Below are 20,017 nucleotides of genomic sequence, written 5' to 3'. Positions count from 1 at the left end.
TTTTTTTTAATTTTTAAAAATTAAAAAAAAATTTTTTTTGAGAGGTTTTTGCTATAGGGCACGCGCACTTGCCAGAAAGAGAGACAGACAGAAAGCGAAAAATCACCCCCCGGGGGGGATGGCCATGCTGCAATCCCTTCTCCTCCATTCTCCTCTCGGGACCTTGAGCACGTACTCACATGCACCTGGCGTGAGTTTAAGCTACCGGGTCTGGGACTTGAACTGCGGTCGGCTACATGGGAGTCCAGCGGCATAGCCATTACGCTAATTGCTGGTCCCGATTTCAGAGTTTATTTTTAAGTCATATTCACATGGTACAAACTCAAAAGATATAAAGGCTAAGAAAAATCATCTGCCAGTCCAGCTTATTGTGTGGAGGTAGGGTGCTGGATCTCACATGGCCAGGTTTGTGATTCGAGTCCCAACCTGGCAGCTTGAGAATCACACTGGGCACATGTGTGTGTGCATCCCCAAAATCCCAAGGAGAGTGGAGAAGAGATTGTGACTTAGCCATCCCCCGGATGGTGATTTCTCACTTTCCCTCTCTTTCTCGCTGTCTCTCCCTGGCAAGCATGTGTCCTAGAGCAAAAACTAAAACCAAAAAAAAGTCATCCAATATCTTCTGTCCCACAGTTTTTATTCATGGAGGTAACCAATATTAACAGATTTTTATCCTAGAGATATTCTATGCATAAATATATACTTCTTTTTTTGGGGAAGGGTTTTTGCTATAGGGCACATGCGCTCGCCAGACAGACAGAGAGAGACAGAGAGACAGAAAGCGAAAAATCACCCCCCAGGGGGGATGGCCGCGCTGCAATCCCTTCTCCTCCGTTTTCCTCTTGGGATCTTGGGCACACACGCACACGCACCCAGTGTGAGTTTTAAGCCACCGGGTCCAGAACGTGAACCACGGTTGACTACATGGGAGTCTAGCAACATAGCCATTACGCTAACTGCTGGTCCCCATAAATATATACTCCTGATAAAAAGGTAAAAGACCTGACTTACACCTTGATTTTTAGAAAGTATCAATTATGTGTATTTACTTTTTTAAAAAGAATTATTTTATTTAACTTTATTTATTTATTTATTTTAATTTGACCAGAGAGGGACAGAGAGAGAGAGAGAGAGAGAAAGAGAGAGAGAGAGAGAGAAAGCAAGCCATCTGGCCTGGGACTTGAACGGTGGTCGGCCGTGTGGGAGTCTAGTGACTTTTACCACCATGCCATCTGCTGGCCCTGTGTATTTACTTTACTTACCTATTCCAACATAAATCCCTCAATAGAATGTAAGTTCTGTGAGGACAAAGATTTCGTTTGTTTGTTTGTTTGATTTGGTCTCTTTGGGTACTATTGTATCCCCAGTGCCTAGAATTCTATATGGCATGTCATACTTATTTTTTACAAGATGATTATTATTCTCTGATCCTACTGACTTGTAGGACTCTCTTATACTTTTAAAAATTAATCATTTGTTATGGATTATAGATATTTTCCAAGCTTCTCAGTGTTTTTATTTGTAAACTAGCTTGTAATAATTTTTGTAATGTAGAAAAAGTTCATTTTGTTGCATACTATCTTTTTTTTTTTTTTTTTTTGAGTTTTTTTGAGAGATTTTTGCTATAGGGTATGTGCACTTGTCGGAGACACAGAGAGAGACAGACAAAAAGTAAGAAATCATCCCCGAGGGAGGATGGCCTCACTCAATCCCTTCTCCTCCATTCTCCTCTGGGGATTTTGGGCACACATGCACACACACGTGCCTGGACTCGAACCTTGGTCGGCCATGTAGGAGTCCAGCAATGTAATCATTGCACCAACTGCTGGTCCCTCTCATTTGATTTTTAATTTTAATTAAAAGCTATTTCCAGGGACAGATGTTTTATCTGGGAGTTCTTATATTCTAGATTGTGGATATATTCTAATACAGTGAGCTCACATTAGCTCTGCTGGGTTTATACAGGTTCTGGATCTGAACCTAACAGCCTTATTTAAATTTCTTGGCTCACGCTTTATGTACAGTGTGTATAGTATGAATTTGAACCTTAAACCTGATACTCATTCTTGTCTCTTCTCATTCAAGGCAATAGAGATAGTATTGTTCCACTATGAGTGCCTACTACAAAATAAGAGAAAGCTAGTTAATTAGTTAATTTTATGAGTGAGAACATTATCATTAGGAAAGGAAGAAATAAGGGAGTTTATTTTTCATTCTGTGTAATAGTCTGATGCAGACTTTGTGGCAAACTGTATCCCTTAGACCAAATCTGGTCTGCCACTTGTTTTTGTAAATAAAGTTTTATTTGAAACACATGGATACCCATTTGTTACCATGTTTTCTATGGCTGCTTTTATACTATGGTGGCAAAGTTGAGTAATTGCAACACAGACCAAATAGCCCTGGAATCCTAAGATACTTACTAACAGTTTATAGAAAAAAGTTTGCTAACCTCTGCTCTAGTAGGTATAGTGTACAGCTAAGTGATGGTTAGTTTTTATCTTTGATTACAAAGTACAGATGGTTATAATGCTTTAAAGGTCAGGATAAAGGGAAAGTGTATCAGTGGCAATAAAAGGAAATACTTGACTTCTGGTGTGGGAGATACAAATTATGCAGGACTTTTAGTTGTCCTTGTAGCAAAATAAAAGATTGGTTGGTGGATGATTTTACACTGAGGATTGTGCATATATGTAGTTTGTTTGCATTTCCTCAAAATAATTCAGTTTTGAGGTCAGATGATGGCACAGCAAAGTAAGAGAGAAAAAACTGGACACAACTGGCCTCATATGCAAAGGCCCAAGTTCTTGTCCCAAAGCTTCCCTGTACATGCTAGTTACATGTACACGTGTGCCCACGATCCAGGCTGGCCGAGGCAGGGGTGAATAGCTACAGAAAGACTCTGTTCAGAGTGCTCCCATCTCTTTCCTTCTGTCTCCCTCTCTCATGGAAGACATAAATAACCATCAGTTTCAGAATTTAGGATTCTTTGTTTATCCTTTAAATTACTCCTGATTTATATTACCTGTTCAGTTCTGAAGCCTGGCTCTAAATAAGTAACAAAGACTATTAGGCTATATTTTATCAAGGCTGGAAAAACATGACTAGCAAAATTGTCATGATCATTGTATATCATGCGGGTCAGTAGCCCCACAAATTAGAGTTAGAATAATTTGTTGGGACCAGCAGTTGACATAATGGCTATGTTGCTGAACTCCCATGTAGTCGACCGTGGTTCGAGTCTCAGACCTGGTGGCTTAAGCTCATGCCACGTACGTGTGCGTGCATACCCAGGATCCCAGGAGGAGAATGAAGGAGAAGGGATTGCAGTGTGGTCATCCCCCGAGGGGTGATTTCTCGCTTTCTATCTCTCTGTCTTTCTGGGGAGTGCATGTGCCCTATAGCAAAAACCTCTCCAAAAAAAAGAGGAAGAGTGTCATTTTTGCTTAGTTGCCAGAGGGCTTGTGTGCTTGCCAGAAACAATGAGACAGTGGGAGAGAGAGAAAGCACCCCCAATGGAACATGGTTACACTGCAGTTCCTTTTCCCTTCACTTCTCTATTCTATCAGGATTTGGGGCATGCTCGCTCACATTCCTGGTGTGTTTTTCTAGCCAGAGGGCTGAGACTCAAGCTGTGGTCAGCCATGTAAGATCTAGCTCCCTCTAGTATAAAACAAACAAAAACATGTATATGTTATTTTATTTAACATATATAACAGTCCTGTAAGTAGTTAAACTTCTATTTTATAAATGAAGTTGAATATACTTCGTATTTTGTCAAACTTACCACAAGTGGTGCAGCTAGGATTCATATTCATATCTACCTATTTGGATGAATGGAAGATTGCATCTATTTTTTTCACTTAATTTTGCCAGAGGGCACAAGAGAGAGAGAGAGAAAGGGAGAGAAAGAGAGAGAAAGTGAGAAAGAAAACATCCTCCCCTACATGGGAGATGGTCATGTCATAATCCCTTCTCCTCTGTTTCTCCCTCCTTTAGAAGATTTTGGGCATACACACAACAGGTGCCTAGCATGTTTGTCAAGCTGCTGGATCTGGGACTCGGACTGTGGAGTCACTCAGTGGGATCCAGCCACCTTAACTCTACTCCACTGGCTGGCCCTATTGCATGTAATTTTGATCTAGTCTATAAGAAAAAAATAGATTGTTTTTATTAATTTTTGTGTGTATTCATGATATTATTTGTAAAATATGAAAATTTTTATGTATTTTGACTTTTTTAGAAAGAATTATTTTATTTAACTTTATTTATTTATTTATCTCATTTTAATTTGACCAGAGAGGGACAGAGAGAGAGAGAGAGAAAGAGAGAGAGAAAGGAAAATTGTGAAAGCAAGCTGCCAGGTCCAGGACTCAAACTGTGGTTGACTGTGTGGAAGCCCAGTGCACTTAACCACCATGCCATCTGCTGGCCCCTATTTTGACTTTTTTATAATATTCTGCTGACTCAGTTTGTGAGGCAAGTGTGTATATATATATACATATATATATATATATAGTGTGTGTGTGTGTGTGTCTGTGTGTGTGTATGTAGTTATATAAGATAGAAGCTGAAGCTCACACTTTCTTCCCCTGGTATACTTTCCTAAATTGGCAGCACCGTGTTTGGAAATGCCAACCTGTGAGAAACAGCAAACGTATGAACTGAAAAGAGGCAGATATCTACCATCTGCTTGGTACTGAAAAATTGATTTATTCTTGTCTGTGGGTGTACATTTATTGTTTAGTGTACATGAAGTTTGTCGTGCAAACTCTAAATCTGTAGCAGTATTAACAATTGTGGTTAAGAGTAGGAAAGAACATTTTACTAAGTGAATGCCATTTTGTACTGTGATGTTTTATTTTTGTGCTTGAGGAGGTAGAAGTTTTATATTATCTGATAGCTTTGTCTGAGAACTTAGATGCTGGGTCTCATAATGCTACTTCTAGGGTCTCAGGTACAGCTACACACACACACACACACACACACACACACAACTCTAATTTTTTAAACTTCCAGACTTTTTTTTTTTTAATGCAATCATTGGGGCTTGGGGTTGGGGCTCCAGGGTGGTGGCTGTTGCGTTGCTTTCTGGTAAAAAGGCGCGTGAGTTGGTGGCTGCGGCCTCTGGGATGGAGGCAGGGAAGCCAAGCTGGAGCCGTGGCCAGTACAGTGGTAGCAGTTGGACTGACCATTGCTGCAGCTGGATTTGCAGGTCGTTATGTTTTGCAAGCCATGAAGCATATGGAGCCACAAGTAAAACAAGTTTTTTGAAGTCTCCTGAAATCTGCCTTCAGTGGTGGCTATTACAGAGGTGGATTTGAACCCCAAATGACAGCAGCATTAATATTAAGTGTAAGCCCTACTGCTAATAATGAAAAAATAAGAGACACTCATCGACGAATTATGCTTTTAAATCATCCAGACAAAGGAGGATCTCCTTATATAGCAGCCAAAATCAATGAAGCTAAAGATTTACTAGAAGGTCAAGCAAAGAAATTAATTAAATGTATGATTTTAAGTTAATATATTTATTTATTTATTTATTTACATTCATTCACTGTACATCATTATAGCATACAAAATGAGATTTTCCCATTCACAGTACACTGTATATTGGCTCAATTAAGCACATCTACATATGTGTTATTGTCAACACATAATTTTCCATTTCTTGTTTTCTGTATATTTTGTAAAAGGAAAGTGAGAAAGCAAGCTGCCAGGTCTGAGACTTGAACTGCAGTTGGCCATGTGGGAGTCCAGAGCTCTAATCACCATGCAATCTGCCAGCCCCAATATTTTTTATATATATGAGTATCAACTTTTTATAATAAAATGCCTCAAAGCTGCAGTTTTTTTTTAAATGCAATCTTTTTTTTTTTTTTTTTTTTGAGAGATTTTCACTGTAGGGCGCGTGCGCTCGCCAGACAGACAGAAAGAGACATAGAGACAGAAAGCGAGAAATTACCCCCCGGGGGGATGGTCATGCAATCCCTTCTCCTCCATTCTCCTCTCGGGATCTTGGGCACGCACGCACACGCGCCCGGCGTGAGTTTTAAGCTACCGGGTCTGGGACACAAACCGCGGTCGACTACGTGGGAGTCCAGCGACATAGCCATTACGCTAACTGCTGGTTCCCAAAATGCAATCATTTTTAATGCAATCATTTAAATACTATTGGCATGATATTTAAGGTGCTGGACTCCCACAGGGCTAACTGCAGTTTGAGTCCCAGACCTGGCAGCTACCTTTCTCAATCTCCTTCTCTGTCTCTCTCTGGTCAAATTGAAGAATAATAAATAAATGAATAAATTTTTAAAAAATGCAGTCATTGCTGTAGTTTGAATCTATAAATACTCAAGGTTTTTTCTTAAATTGTCTGTTTCATTTCATGGTTGTGTTTGTAGTTCTCTGTATGCCTTTCTGAGACCTCACTGTAAAAAGTGTTTTCATCAGCCCTGTGGTAATCTTCTAACAAGATGCAATGTATGTTTTAATAACCACTTTGTCAGAAAAGAGTTAAGCTCTGTAGTCTTGGAGATGTATAAAGCACCTTTTGTAAGATGGCTAGAAACCAGACAGTGAGGGTGAAGTGAGGTAGTACAGGAGTTCCCGACCATGCTGCACAGAAGGTGAGCGAGTGAACAAAGCTTCGTCTGTATTTACAGCTGCTCCCTGTTGTTCACATTACTGCCTGAGCTCTGCCTCCTGTTGGGTCAGCAGTGGCATTAGATTCTCATAGGAGCACAAACCCTGTCATGAACTGTGCATGCAAGGGAATCTAGGTTGTGCGCTCCGAATGAGAATCTAAGGCCCAATGGTCTGAAGTGGAGCTGAAGTGATGATACCAGCACTGGGGGTTGGGGGAGTGCTGCAAATACTGGGTTATGGTGACTTGTATAATTACTTCTTATATATTACAATGTAATAATAATAGAAATAATAGAAATAGTGTACACAATAAATGTAATACTCTTGAATCATTGCTAAAACCACCTTCTGCCACCATCCATGGAAAAATTGTCTTCCACCATACCAGTTCCTGGTATCAAAAAGGCTGAGGACTGCTGAGGTAGTAGATGTTCTTTCTGAGGATAAAGGTTAGGCATTTGTGACATACCAATTTTTAGTGTTTGCTTTGACCAAGATGTCAGTATATACCAAGGCCAATTGGAGAATAAAATAGCAAATTCAAGGAGTGATTGAACCATCCCCCACCCCCAAAACATCTATGAGTGACACTAGTGTGTATGTGTCTGTTTGTATCAAATCAGTCATTTCAGAATGAACTGCTCCAGTCAGAGTTAAGGTTCCCTCCAAAACTGGGACCACACAGTAGTACACTGGTGAAATGTGACACTCTGCAAGGCAATCCCACATGGGAAGCGTCCTGGTTCACATCTGGAGACCTCCTTGAGGACACTGGGACATAGGTACCCATAATCTGGGGCTGGCTGAAGGCTGGGAATGGATCATGGTATCAAAATCCTGTGAAAAATACCTCTCTCGGGAACCAGCAGTTGGCGTAATGGCTATGTCGCTGGACTCCCACGTAGTCGACCGCGGTTCGTGTCCCGGACCCGGTGGCTTAAAACTCACGCTGGGCACGTGTGCGTGCGTGCCCAGGATCCCGAGAGGAGAATGGAGGAGAAGGGATTGCGGCGTGACCATCCCCCCTGGGGGGTGATTTCTCGCTTTCTGTCTCTATGTCTCTCTCTGTCTGTCTTTATTTACATTCATTCACTGTACATCATTATAGCATACAAAATGAGATTTTTTCCATTGAGAATACACTGTATATTGGCTCAATCAAGCACATCAACATATGTGTTATTGTCAACAAATCATTTTCCATTTCTTGTTTTCTGTATATTTTGCCTTTTTTCCCATCCTCACCTATCTCACCTTCTGCCATCTCCCACCCTCCTCCCACACTGTGTCTGGTATCTATTGGTGCTTTCTATGCCTCCCCCATTTTATTGTTTCACTAAATATCTTAATAAATCTAAATATTTTCAACAGCAAGCACCGCTGATATGTACATATCCATGAACACAAGACTGACTTTAGGCATAAACCTCAGTGAATAGAATGAACATACTATAAAGTAGCACCTAACTAGGGCTATATAGCTTAACTGCAGTCATCAAATAGGTATTTCTAATGCCTATTTTTTTTCTTCTGAAAATTTTTTTTATTAATTTACATTCATTCCCTGAGCATCATCACAACATACAAAATATGGTTTCCCCTCTAGAATAAACTGGATAGTGGCTTAATCATGCATGTTATCATCCATAATATTCCATTTCTACTTTCATATATATGTTTTTTACCCATGTCTAGCCCTCTGCCCTATTCCACTCTCTTATTACACTATCTCTGCTGTCTACAGTTGTCTTCAATTCCTTTTCCCCCAACATTTCGTTGATCACACAATATCATAAGTAATCTAACTACTTTCAATAGCAAGATCAGCCGATGGTTTCAAGAAAAGCAGTTTTGAACTGGTAAGGATATTTCTTTGAAACTTAAAGCCTAGAAACAGGTTAGTATTCTGTTCAAATAGTCGGAACATGAATCTATTGATAGCTGAAGACAGGACAAAAGTCCTTAAAACCAGACAACAAAGCTTAGAAGAAAAGCAGCAATATTTTAGTCAAGTCGTAGAATACTGTTTCATCAGTTCAGTCTCATGTACTTAATCTTTCTTCTGTATCTGTTGAGGTTCGATGTTCCAGATTGAAATCTGGGATGTAATACTCAACTCCAGCTTTTGGCCCTACAATTAAGTTGCCCATTTTCTTAGTTTCTGAACTCTTATTTCTGTGTGTCTGCATTTAATTTTACTGACATAGCACTCCCTTAAGAACTTCTTGGAGATCCGGTCTGGTGCTGGTAAATTCTTTCAGGTTTTGTTTATCTGGGAAAGTTCGTGTCTTTTCTTCCCAAATGAACGATAACCTTGCTGGGTACAGAATTCTCGGTTGAAATTGCTTTTCCCTTAATACTTTGAATACATTTTCCCATTCTCTCCTCGCTCTCATTGTTTCCGATGAGAGGTCTGCCGTTAGTCTGATGGGATACCCTTTGTAGGTAACTTGCCTTTTTTCTCTTGCCAGTCTTAGTATCTTGTCTTTGTCTGTGGTTTTGGTCAATCTGGCTATAATGTGTCTTGGAGAAGATCTTCTTGGGTTGATTCTATTTGGGGTCCTCTGTATTTCTTGGGAATGGATCTTTGAGTGCCTCTCCAGGTTTGGAAAATTTTCTTGTAAGATTTCATGGAATAGATTATCAATGCCCTTATGAGTCTCTTCACCTTCTGGGATGCCTATTATCCGGATGTTTGGACGTTTGATGGTATCTAGTACTTCTCGCATATTATTCTCAAATTTTTGGGCCATTTTCTCAGTCTTCGCGGTGGATTTTTCTAGGCCAACCATTTTCTCTTCTACATTAGAGATTCTATTTTCTGTATGATCTAGTCTGCTTTTAATACTTTCAAGGGAGATTTTGACTTCTTGTATTATAGCCTTCATCTCTAACAGTTCCATCTGATTCTTTTGTAAAGTGTGAAATTCCTCTTTTAGATCTAGCATGAATTTCCTCACCTCCTGGAACTCTTCAACTCCTTTCTCCTTCCTCTTCAGCAGTTCCTTGTCTCTCTTCTCTTCCATCTCTGTTAGCTTTGCCATTATGAATGTTCTGAATTCTTTATCAGACATTTCCATGATTTCCATTGAACTGTGTGTGGATAAAGAGGAGCTATCCTTTTCCCTTGTGGGAGAGGTATTTTCCTGCTTCCCCATATTTCTTGTGGTCCTGCAGCGATTTCTAGTCATCTGGTGGATGGTCGGTTTCTTCCCAAACTTGGAAGTTCAATCAGAGGGTCGAGGAGTGTGCAGAAAAAGAAGCAGAGAGAGGGAAACAATACCAACAGCAAAAGAACAGACAAGAAACAGTGAAAAAGAAGAGAAAAGCTTTTAAATAAATCTCAAAAGAAAAATTAATATTCAAAAAATTTCAATAAAACTCAAAAATTAGAAAATGGCTAGATCTCAGGAGCCATGGAGCTGGCTGTATCTTGAAGAAGGGCTGTTCACGCGAGTTTTGGATGCTGGAGGCCCAGTTATCAGTGGGACATCTTCCTTTCTCCCCAAATGGCTAGATGTATAAACTCATTTTTTAAAAAAGTTATCTTTAAAACTAAGAAAAGGATTGAGGAAGAACAAATGTAGAGAAAATCCCTAATTCTACAGAATTATTGTGACATAAAAGCAACATTAGATAGGAATTGAACACTTTATTTTTTTGCCATAGGGCATGTGCATTCACTGGAGAGAGAGATAGAGGGAAAGTGAGAAATCACCCCCAGAGGGGAGGGTCATGCTGAAATACCTTCAGTTGCCAGAGAGAGATGAGGTGGGGAGGTGAGAACCCACCCACGGGGGGTGTTTGGCCATGCTGCCATCCCTCTACCATCCTTTCTTCTCTGCTCTCCTCTCAGGATTTTAGGCATGCATGCACATGTGCCCAGCCTTATTTTCAAGTCACTGGATCCGTGACTCAAACCATGCAGCTGGCTGAGTGGGATCCAGCGCTTTAACCTCCACACCACATACTGGCCTGGAATTGAATGTATTTTTAACCATCAGAAATGTTTCAATTGTCAGAAACAGTCAAGGAACAAAGACCAGAGCAGTAAGGATTGAATGTTGTAAAGTACCTTTCTTTTTCAGTTGGAGGAGGGTACAGAGAAGCAGGAAAAGAGATAGCAAGAGAGACAAACAGCTGTCAGAGATCCGTTCCTAAAGATCAGGTAGTTGCCAAATCTGTCAAGCAGAACTTCCAAGGTGCTGAAACCATGTTACAGAGGATTTACCAAAAAGGAAAAAGAGTTTACCTCCTCACTTCCCAACACTGTTTTAAAAGGAGGTTAGCACTGAAAAGTCTTGGAGGAACAGGCTGATAACAGTCCAATGTGTTTCTTAGGACTCTACACCTTGGAAATGGTCTTTGTTGTATATCCTTGTTGCTTCTCAGACTGCTTTGCTAAATTTTCTATTGTTTTCCCTGTTGCATTTTCCTGGTTTTGCAGTCCCCTTAGCAGCTTTCCAGGGGAGGTTCAATGTTTTGGGTTGTGTGACATATGTTTACAAAAAGTTGACTCTAGAGTGTATGATTTTGCAGTGAGGGGAGTGAGAAGGTTGGTTGCTTTCCCTTTGTGATTTCATAGTACTCTGCTAATACTTATAGCATGTAATAAATATTGTACTTCTTTGCTATCTTAATTGTTTATTTATTTACTTACTAGATATTTAGTTAATGCTCACTAGGTATAGGATAACAAGCTAGGTATGAGGGATAGATAAATAAATAAAATTCTTCCCTGAAAGAGCTCTTTGCCTAGGGTGGAAGGTGCAATATAGAGCATTAAGCAAGAGCCTGCAAATTACTCAGTGCATAGGTGCTAAGTGCGTGGAAGTAAGCTTAGGATGCTAGGGAATGTAGTGCCAGACATCATTACAGACCTTATTTTGGGGCCAGCTGGTGGTATGTTGTTTAAGGCATTTGGATCCCGCATGGCTATGGCTTGAAAAACAGATCAGGTGCACATGCATGCCCAGAGTCATGAGAGAAAAATGGAGATGGGATTGTAGCATGGCCATCCCCCAAGGGAAGAGCTTTCTCACTTTTCCCTCTCTCTGTGTCTCTTTCTATCACTCTCTCTGGTGAGTTCACATGCCCTGAGCAAAAAAGGAAGGAGGAAAAAAAAGACCCAAACAACAGTAACAACAAAAAACAGCTTGTTTGGAAGGGTCAGCGAAAGCTTCTCTGAGGAGATCACCCTTATCGCTTCTCGGCCTTTTGGCTGAGATCAAGTATAGGAGATCACCATTGAGTGTTCCCGAAGGATAAGGATGATGGGACAAGCAGAGAAAGGGCATACTGAGCAGGCAGACAGCAGGTGTGGGGGCGCAGAGGAGTAAGAACATGGACTATTCTGAGAATGGTGAGAAACTGGGTTTGGTTCAAGCCTGGTGGGTGCATGTGAAGGAATGGCAGACCTGTGATGAGTCTAAAAAGGTAGTTAGGGACCAGGAGATAAAAAGACTTTTTCATGATCAGTCCCTGGAGAGATTCTTTATTTTATTTTATTTTTTCTTTCTTTCTCAAGTTAGTTTTTTGTTTGTTGACATTTTCTGTTTTTTGTTTGTTTGTTTGCTGTTTCATTATTTTGCTTTTATTTTTATTAGTATATTCTTTCTAGGTTTGCTCTGTTGTTTTCCTAGAATCTCTATTTAATTTTTTTTTCTTTTTAAGGGAGAGTTTTGCTATAGGGTGTGTGTACTTGTTAGAGAGACAGAGACAGAAAGACAGAAAGTGAGAAATCGTGGCCAAACCACAAACCCCTTTCTTCTATTCTCTTCTCAGGATTTTGACACATAATACACACTTGCTTGGCATGAGTTTCAAGCCTCCGGGTTCAGGACTTGAACCACAGTCAGCCATGTGGGAGTCCAGCAACATAACCATTATGCCATCTGGTGGTCCCATCCTTTTTTTTTTTTTGCTATCGTGTGTGCTTCCGAGAGAGAGAGAGAGAGAGAAAATCACCCCTCTAGGGAGGGTGGCCACACTGCAATCACTGCAGTCCCTCCTCTTCTATTCTCCTTTTGGGATTTTGGGCCTGTACCACTGGGTCTGGGACTTGAACCTGTGGAGTTGGCCATCTGGGATCTAGCACCTTAACCACCATGTCACCTGCTGGCTCCTGTCATTAAATTTTCAACCCATTTATTTGTTTATTTTTTAAAGAGAGTGTCTCAGCAGGTAGCTATTCTCCTATCTCAGCCTCTCAGGTGGCTGAGGAAGGCATATCACCATGCCTGGCTCCCATTTATTCATTTACTTGTTTATTTATAAGTTTTATTTATTGATTTTAATGACTGGGAGAGCCAGAAAGAGAGAGGGAGCGAGAGAGAGAGAAAGAGATACCACCCTCAACATGGTGTTGATGCCATTATCCATCCCCAGCCTTCAGCCAGCTCTAGATCAGATGTGTGCCCAACATACTTAGGAAGGTCTCTGTACTTGAACTAGGAACCTTTCCACAGGGAATTGTCACATAGAACTTCATGTTTTATCACTGTAGTCAGTGAGACCTACAGGCATGCACGACTATGCCTGGCCCATTTAGGTTAAGGGGGAGACAGAAAGTGAGAAAACACCCCCCAGCAGGCATGGAATAGCTATGCTACAATCCCATCTCCTCCATCCTCCTCTCAAGGCCTTGGGCACACACGCACATATGCCTGGTGTGAGCCTCAAGCTGCTGAGTCCAAGACTCAAACTGCTTAGGCTGAGACTCAAACTGTGGTTGACCATGTGGGAGTCCACCACCCCAACCACCTTGCTACCTACTGGCCTCACTACTACTCATATTTGTTAAGAAAAAAAAAAAAGCAAGCTTGGGGCCAGGAGGTGGCACTGGATTCTGAGATTGCTGACACAGTTCGAGTCCTGGACCAAGCAACTTGAATATCACTCCAGGCACATGTGCGTGCATGCCCAAAATCTTTTTTTGTTTGTTTGTTTTGTCACATGTTTTATTGAGTGTAGACATCTGGAGTGCTGTAAAACATGCATTATCTGTGGATTCAAAAAGGAGCAAGCCACATTGTCCTCACTGTCAAATGTGTCAGACTTGGCATACATGATGGAGACTAATGAAGTGTCATGAGAGTAATATGGTTCCTGACAAGCTTCTACAGTTTGGAGTAGGGTCTTAATCACGTGAAAAGCAAAGCTGTTCACATTTAGTGAACTTGCATTTCATCGGAGGTACATAGTATTTTAATTTAAAACAAACAAAAATAATTTGTTTGTAGAAGATTCTCATCCCCTCAACTTTATTTGTCCCTTCAGTTTTCAGAAATTTTAATTACAAAAAAAATTGCCTTTTGGTGGTGTACATTTTTCTGAGCAACAACTAAAATCTATTTCTTCTTCGGTTGTTGAGGTGTCTTACTTTTTTTTTTTTTTCTTTTTTTGGAGAGGTTTTTGCTATATGGCGCGTGCGCTTGCCAGAAAGACAGAGACAGAGAGACAGAAAGCGAGAAATCATCCCCCGGGGGGGATGGCTACACCACAATCCCTTCTCCTCCATTCTTCTCTTGGGATCTTGGGCACACATGCACACACACCTGGCGATGAGTTTTAAGCCACTGGGTCCGGGACGCGAACTGCGGTTGACTACATGGGAGTTCAACGACATAGCCATTATGCTAACTGCTGGTCCTGAGGTGTATTAAATTTGAAGAGGGGGTACCAGCAGGTGGCATGGTGGTTAGGGCGCTGGACACTCTCACATGGCTGACCATGGTTTGAGTCCCAAACCTGGTGGCTTGCTTCCTCACTTTCCCTCTCTCTCTCTGGTCAAATTAAAATAAATGAATGAACAAATAAAATTAAATTTTAAAAAATTTGAAGAGGGGGAACCAGCAGTTAGCGTAATGGCTATGTCGCTGGACTCCCACGTAGTCAACCGCGGTTCGTGTCCCGGACCCGGTGGCTTAAAACTCACGCCGGGCGCGTGTGCGTGCGTGCCCAAGATCTCGAGAGGAGAATGGAGGAGAAGGGATTGCATCGTGACCATCCCCCCTGGGGGGTGATTTCTCGCTTTCTGTCTCTATGTCTTTCTCTGTCTGTCTGGTGAGCGCACGTGCCCTACAGTGAAAATCTCTCAAAAAAAAAAAAAAATTTGAAGAGGATAATATCTCCATCTTCAACAATATAATTTCTGACTTGTTGTTTATATTTTCCAGCTTGACTGCATTTTTAGAATCCTCCTCTTTAAAATCTTCATATTTCATTACTTCAGCCATAATGAATCCCTTTTCAAAATCTGTGTGAATCTTCCCTGCAGCTTGGGGAGCCTTCGTCCCTTTCCTAATGGTCCATGCATGCACTTCATCTGGGCCTGCAGTGAAGAAGTATTCTAGTTGGAGTGCTGCAAACCCAGCCTTAATGATCTTTGGCAAAGTTCTTTGTGTCATGTTCGCTTCCAGATACTTCTGTCTCTCCTCAGCACTCAATTCTTGCAACTTGAGTTCCAAGGCCCCACTAAAAGGAATGACGAAGGCACCTGGATCATACTTATCCACCTACTCTTTAATTTTTATCAACCATTTGTTTTTCTTCCTAATGTAATCTTTTTCAGAAAGGTTAACCAGGTAGACCATTGGTTTTGAAGTAAAAAATAAGTGTTTATTCAAACCTTCAATTCTTTGTCATTCCAATCATGCTAGAAACGAACAGGTTTCTTTTGATCTATAACCCAGGATTTGACTTTGCACATTATGACATATTCAGGCTTTAGTTTTTTATCTCTTCCTCTCACAGCCACCTTTTCTAGTTTATCTATTATGGGCCCCGTCACTTCCTCATCATTAAGCTGGAGCTCTTCATGTATTATTTCTATATCTCGAATAGAATCTACACTTCCTTCAATATGCGTGATATCATCATCTTCAAAAGCACGTGTTAGATGAAAGATCCCATCACAGGCACTAATATGGGATAGAAAGGCATTCCCCAGGCCTTGCCCATTGTGAGCTCCCTTCACAAGGCCAGCAATATCCACTACATTTAGAAAGGCAGGGTTTTGCTTGCTGGTTTGTGATACTGGCAAAGAAAGTCAAACCTTTCGTCTGACACAGGTACTCTGCTCTCATTAGGATCAGTTGTACAGAATGGGAAGTTTTCTGCTGACGCCTGACTATTAGTTAATACATTGAAGAAGGTAGATTTCCCAACATTTGGCAATCCCACAATACCAATTTTCACTGAGGTTCCAAATCTTCCAATGATTGGGGTGGTTTAATTCTATCACCTCTCTTTTTTGGGGGGGCATCGTGCTAGGGGTGGTTGAGAACACGGGGTCCCAGTGGCAGCGACAGACAGGTCTTGCTGGCCCATGCCCAAAATCTTGAGAGGACAATGGAGGAGAAGGGATTGAAGTGTGTCTATCCCCTCTGGAGGGTGATTTTCCATTTCCTTTCTCTCTCTTTCTCGCATGCACACGTGCCCTACAGCAAAAACCTAAAAACAAAATCTAACTGTATGATTGTATGAAAAAGGAAAAATAAAACAAAATTTAATTAATAAAAATATAGATTTTAATATGCAGATTTGGGGCATATGTGCTCATCAGAGAGAACAGAGACAAGAGAGGAAGAAAGCACCACTGCAATGGGATGTGGTTATGCTACAATATGTTTTCCTCCATTTCTCCATCCTGTCAGGTTTGAGGCACACACATGCCTGGCTTATTTCTCAAGCTGTCAGGGAACTATAGTGAGCCATGTGGGATCTGACTCCCTTAACCACTAGGCTACAGAGCAGGCCAGGGGTATGGCTGTTGATTCCAAAAGACATACCAAAGTATTCAGATGCTGTTACTCTTTTTTGTTGTCAGATCCTCTATTGAAATGGTTTCCTGTATACTTCAGAACTAGCTGGGCATTCTGTTGTGCCATGGTTGTGATGTCAGGAGGGTGGTGATCATCAACATTGTAACTCATAAACTGAATTTGTCCCAGGATCTCTTTAATGGTTCCAGAGTTCTCTGGCTAAAGATTGTTACTTCATCTATTGGGCAATACTGACACTCTTATCAAAAGTGATATTGGGCCAGCAGATGGCACAGTGGTTAAGGTGCTGGATCTCACATGATTGCCTGTGTGGGTTGAGTCCTGGAGCCAGCAGCTTGAAAAACACACCTGGTGCACATGCATGTGTGCCCAAAATCCTGAGAGGGGATTGAAGGAGAAGGGATTGCAGCATAGCCTTCCCCCTGAGGGGAGGGGTGATTTCCCACTTTCCTCTCTCTCTGGCAGTGCATGCACTCTATGGCAAAAATCTTACAAACAAACAAAAAAACCCCAAAAAAACAAAAAACAGAAAAAGTGACATTCGTGCTTTAGTTTTTATTCGTGTTTATGTTTTTCTGTTTCATTCTGTGTCTTGGCAGTTCCTTGAGGGATTTGATGATCAGGGCAGAAGCAGAAGGTACCGTCTGAATCTGGGTCTATTCTGGTCAGTCTAATCCTCATGCCTTTTGAGTCAGTGGTTGCCTTGGCTAAGTCAGCACCAGCCTTTTTTTGGATAGACCGAGGAGGCTGATCCTACGGTCCAGGGCAGTTGTGGTCAACTTTGCCATTGGTGGCCCTCAGGTATACAACTTTGATCTCTTTGGGGTCTAACTTGGGTGGCATGGTAGAGGCTGCTGGTGTCAGATGAACCCAGATTTGGGACTACTAGAGAAAGTTGCACCTAGGCCTCCTCTGAGACAAGAGCTGAAAGTTGTTTTTGCCCTTTTATAAATGATTAAGATGAGGTTTAAGAAAAGATAATTAGAAGCCATTCCATGTAAGAAGGAAATTGAAGAGCAGAGGTGCTAGTGCATATTATAAAAACGTGAAAACAGGCTAGATTTTTTTTATGTGACAAAGAAAGAAATAGGCTGGTCCTGTGGCCTAAATTCATGCCAGGTGCGTGCATATGCACATGCATGTCCAAAATCCCAAGAGAAGAATGGAGGAGAAGGGATTGTGGCATGGCCATCCCCCTGGGGGGTGATTTCTTGCTTTCAGTCTCTCTGTTTCTCTCTCTCTCTGGTGAGTGCACACACCCTATAGCAAAAATCTCTCAAAAAATGATGAATAAAATAATTTAAAAGTTATTTAGTTTTATTTATTGTTATTTTTATTATTTTTAATATGCTACAGGGCATATGTGCTCACCAGAGAGAGAGAGAGAAAGTGAGAAAGCAAACCACCAGGTCTAGAACTCAAACCATGGTCAGCCATGTGGGAGTCCAGTGCCTTAACCATTATGCCACCTGCTGGTTTCAGTTGGCAATTCTTAATAATGTTCTGAACAAAACAACAAAATTTCCCATTCAATTTACAAGGTAGTTGCATTCCTAGAAGAGTCAGTTTATATGAAACCATACAAGATAAGCCCATTTTTACATAAAATATATAGAATCCAGGTTCAGGAAAGTGTAATTATGTCCTTCATTTAATGAATATCTGGCAAGATATTAGAATTTCATTCAGCACAGGGAAAATTGCTTCCTTGTGTAAGACTGTTCTGCACCTTGCAAGCTATCTAGCATCTCTGACCAGCAGCACTCCCTGCTTCTAATCATTGTGATAACAAAACACTTCAACTATAAACTTCCAAAACACCTCTTAAGTGAGGCCATCCTTCCAGGGGGGCTTTCTCACTTTCTGTCTCTGTCCTTTTTCAGAGAATGCATGCTCCCTCTAACAGATCACAACTACAACAGCAACAACAACAACTATATATATACACACATACACACATACACATATATTTACACATATATATGTATCCATATATATATGAGCTGAATTAATTGTCACACTCATTTCCATGTCAGTATGCTTACTTGCCTGGGATAAAAATGAAGTAACATCATAGCCAATGTATATGTATTAACCTACAATCTATTTTTTTCTTTTGTTTAAATGTATTTAAATTTTAATTTATTCATTTGTTTATTTTAATTTGACCAGAGAGACAGAGAGAGAGAGGAAGAGAGAGAGAATGGGAAAGTGAGAAAGCAAGTCACCAGGTCCGGGACTTGAACCATGGTCAGCCATGGGAGCATCCAGCACCTTAATCACCACCCCACCTGCTAGTCCTTCCTACAGTCTATTTTTTCTATTCCAGAGTTTATAGTGAGTAATATACTGATGTCTGTTAATAGTTACATATATAGTTATTCCTGTTCTTTCTTTCTTGCAGAGGTTTTAATATTTTAATACAAATAAAATTTGTCTATATAAAAATAAATATGTCTTGCATGTCAGAAGATGTGTGTGTGAAGGTGGCATGCTGAATTCCTGTTCTGGGGATAAAGAAATGAGTAAGTTAGTCGTTGTACCTGGGCATGTTGGAGATGGAAAAAGAACACTAACAGCATACAACATGCAAGTACTGTGAAAGAAATAAGGACAGAGTGCAGTAGCCACCACCCCCATTTGTGGTTTTGCCTTCCGTGCTTTCAGTTAGCCACAGTCCACAGCAATCCGAAAATAGGTGAGTGCAGTACAAGAAGACATTTTGAGAGAGAGAAAAAGAGAGATCAATCCAAATAACCTTTAATATACTTTGTTGTTATTATTGTTCTATGAAGGGGGTCTTCAAAAAGTTTAAGGAAAATGCACATCATGAAAACCTATGCATTGGGGACCAGCAGGTGGCGTGGTGGTTAAGGTGTTGAACACTCCCACATGGCTGACCACGGTTCAAGTCCTGGACCTGGTGGCTTGCTTTCTCACTTTCTCTCTCTGTCTTTCTCCCTCTGGTCAAATTAAAAAAATAGATGAATGAATAAATAAAATAAAATCATTCTTTAAAAAATAGAAAACTGGGACCAGCAGGTGACATGGTGGCTAAGGCGTTGTACACTCCCACATGGCAGACCACGATTTGAGTCCCGAACCTGGTGGCTTGCTTTCTCACTTTCTCTCTCTCTCTCTGTTTCTCTCTGGTCAAATTAAAATAAATGAATAAATAAATAAAACTAACTAAATAATTATTAAAAAAAGAATAGAAAACCTATGCATTGATTAAAAAATTTTGGTACCAAAATAAACTCATATTTCATTGCCATTGAGGAATTTCAAGCTGATGAGCCATGAGATAACTTTTTAAAGCCCCCTGGTTATTGTTAATCTCTTACTGTGCTGAGTTTATAAATGAAACTTTACCATAAGTGTGTGTGTGTGTGTATATATATATATATATATGAAGAAACATAGTAAATATAGGGATTCAGTACTAGCCACAGTTGAGACTGTCCACTGGGGTGCTTGGAACATTTCTCCATCAATAAGCAGGGACCACTGTACTAAGAAAACACATGGTAGAGTCATCCAACTTTTTTTTTTTTTTTTTTTTTAACGAAAAGGGAAATTTT

At 40.6% G+C, this 20,017-nt stretch overlaps 1 protein-coding gene and 2 pseudogenes across 3 annotated transcripts in view; 2 read left to right on the top strand and 1 right to left on the bottom strand.

Annotated features, from left to right (window-relative positions):
* The window catches only part of TESK2 (testis associated actin remodelling kinase 2), a 168,216-nt gene that overhangs the window by 43,129 nt on the left and 105,070 nt on the right, over window positions 1-20,017 (top strand). The window lies entirely within an intron of this gene.
* LOC102479466 (mitochondrial import inner membrane translocase subunit TIM14 pseudogene) lies at window positions 5,141-10,969 on the top strand (annotated as a pseudogene).
* LOC102479047 (obg-like ATPase 1 pseudogene) overlaps window positions 14,764-20,017 on the bottom strand; it is a 5,563-nt pseudogene continuing 309 nt past the window's right edge.

The sequence above is a fragment of the Tupaia chinensis genome, unplaced genomic scaffold (genome assembly GCF_000334495.1).
Source record: "Tupaia chinensis unplaced genomic scaffold, TupChi_1.0 Scaffold000387_1, whole genome shotgun sequence".
NCBI classification, from domain to species: domain Eukaryota; kingdom Metazoa; phylum Chordata; class Mammalia; order Scandentia; family Tupaiidae; genus Tupaia; species Tupaia belangeri.
Note: the sequence above shows the minus strand (reverse complement) of the source record. Positions and strands in the feature narration are given on the sequence as shown.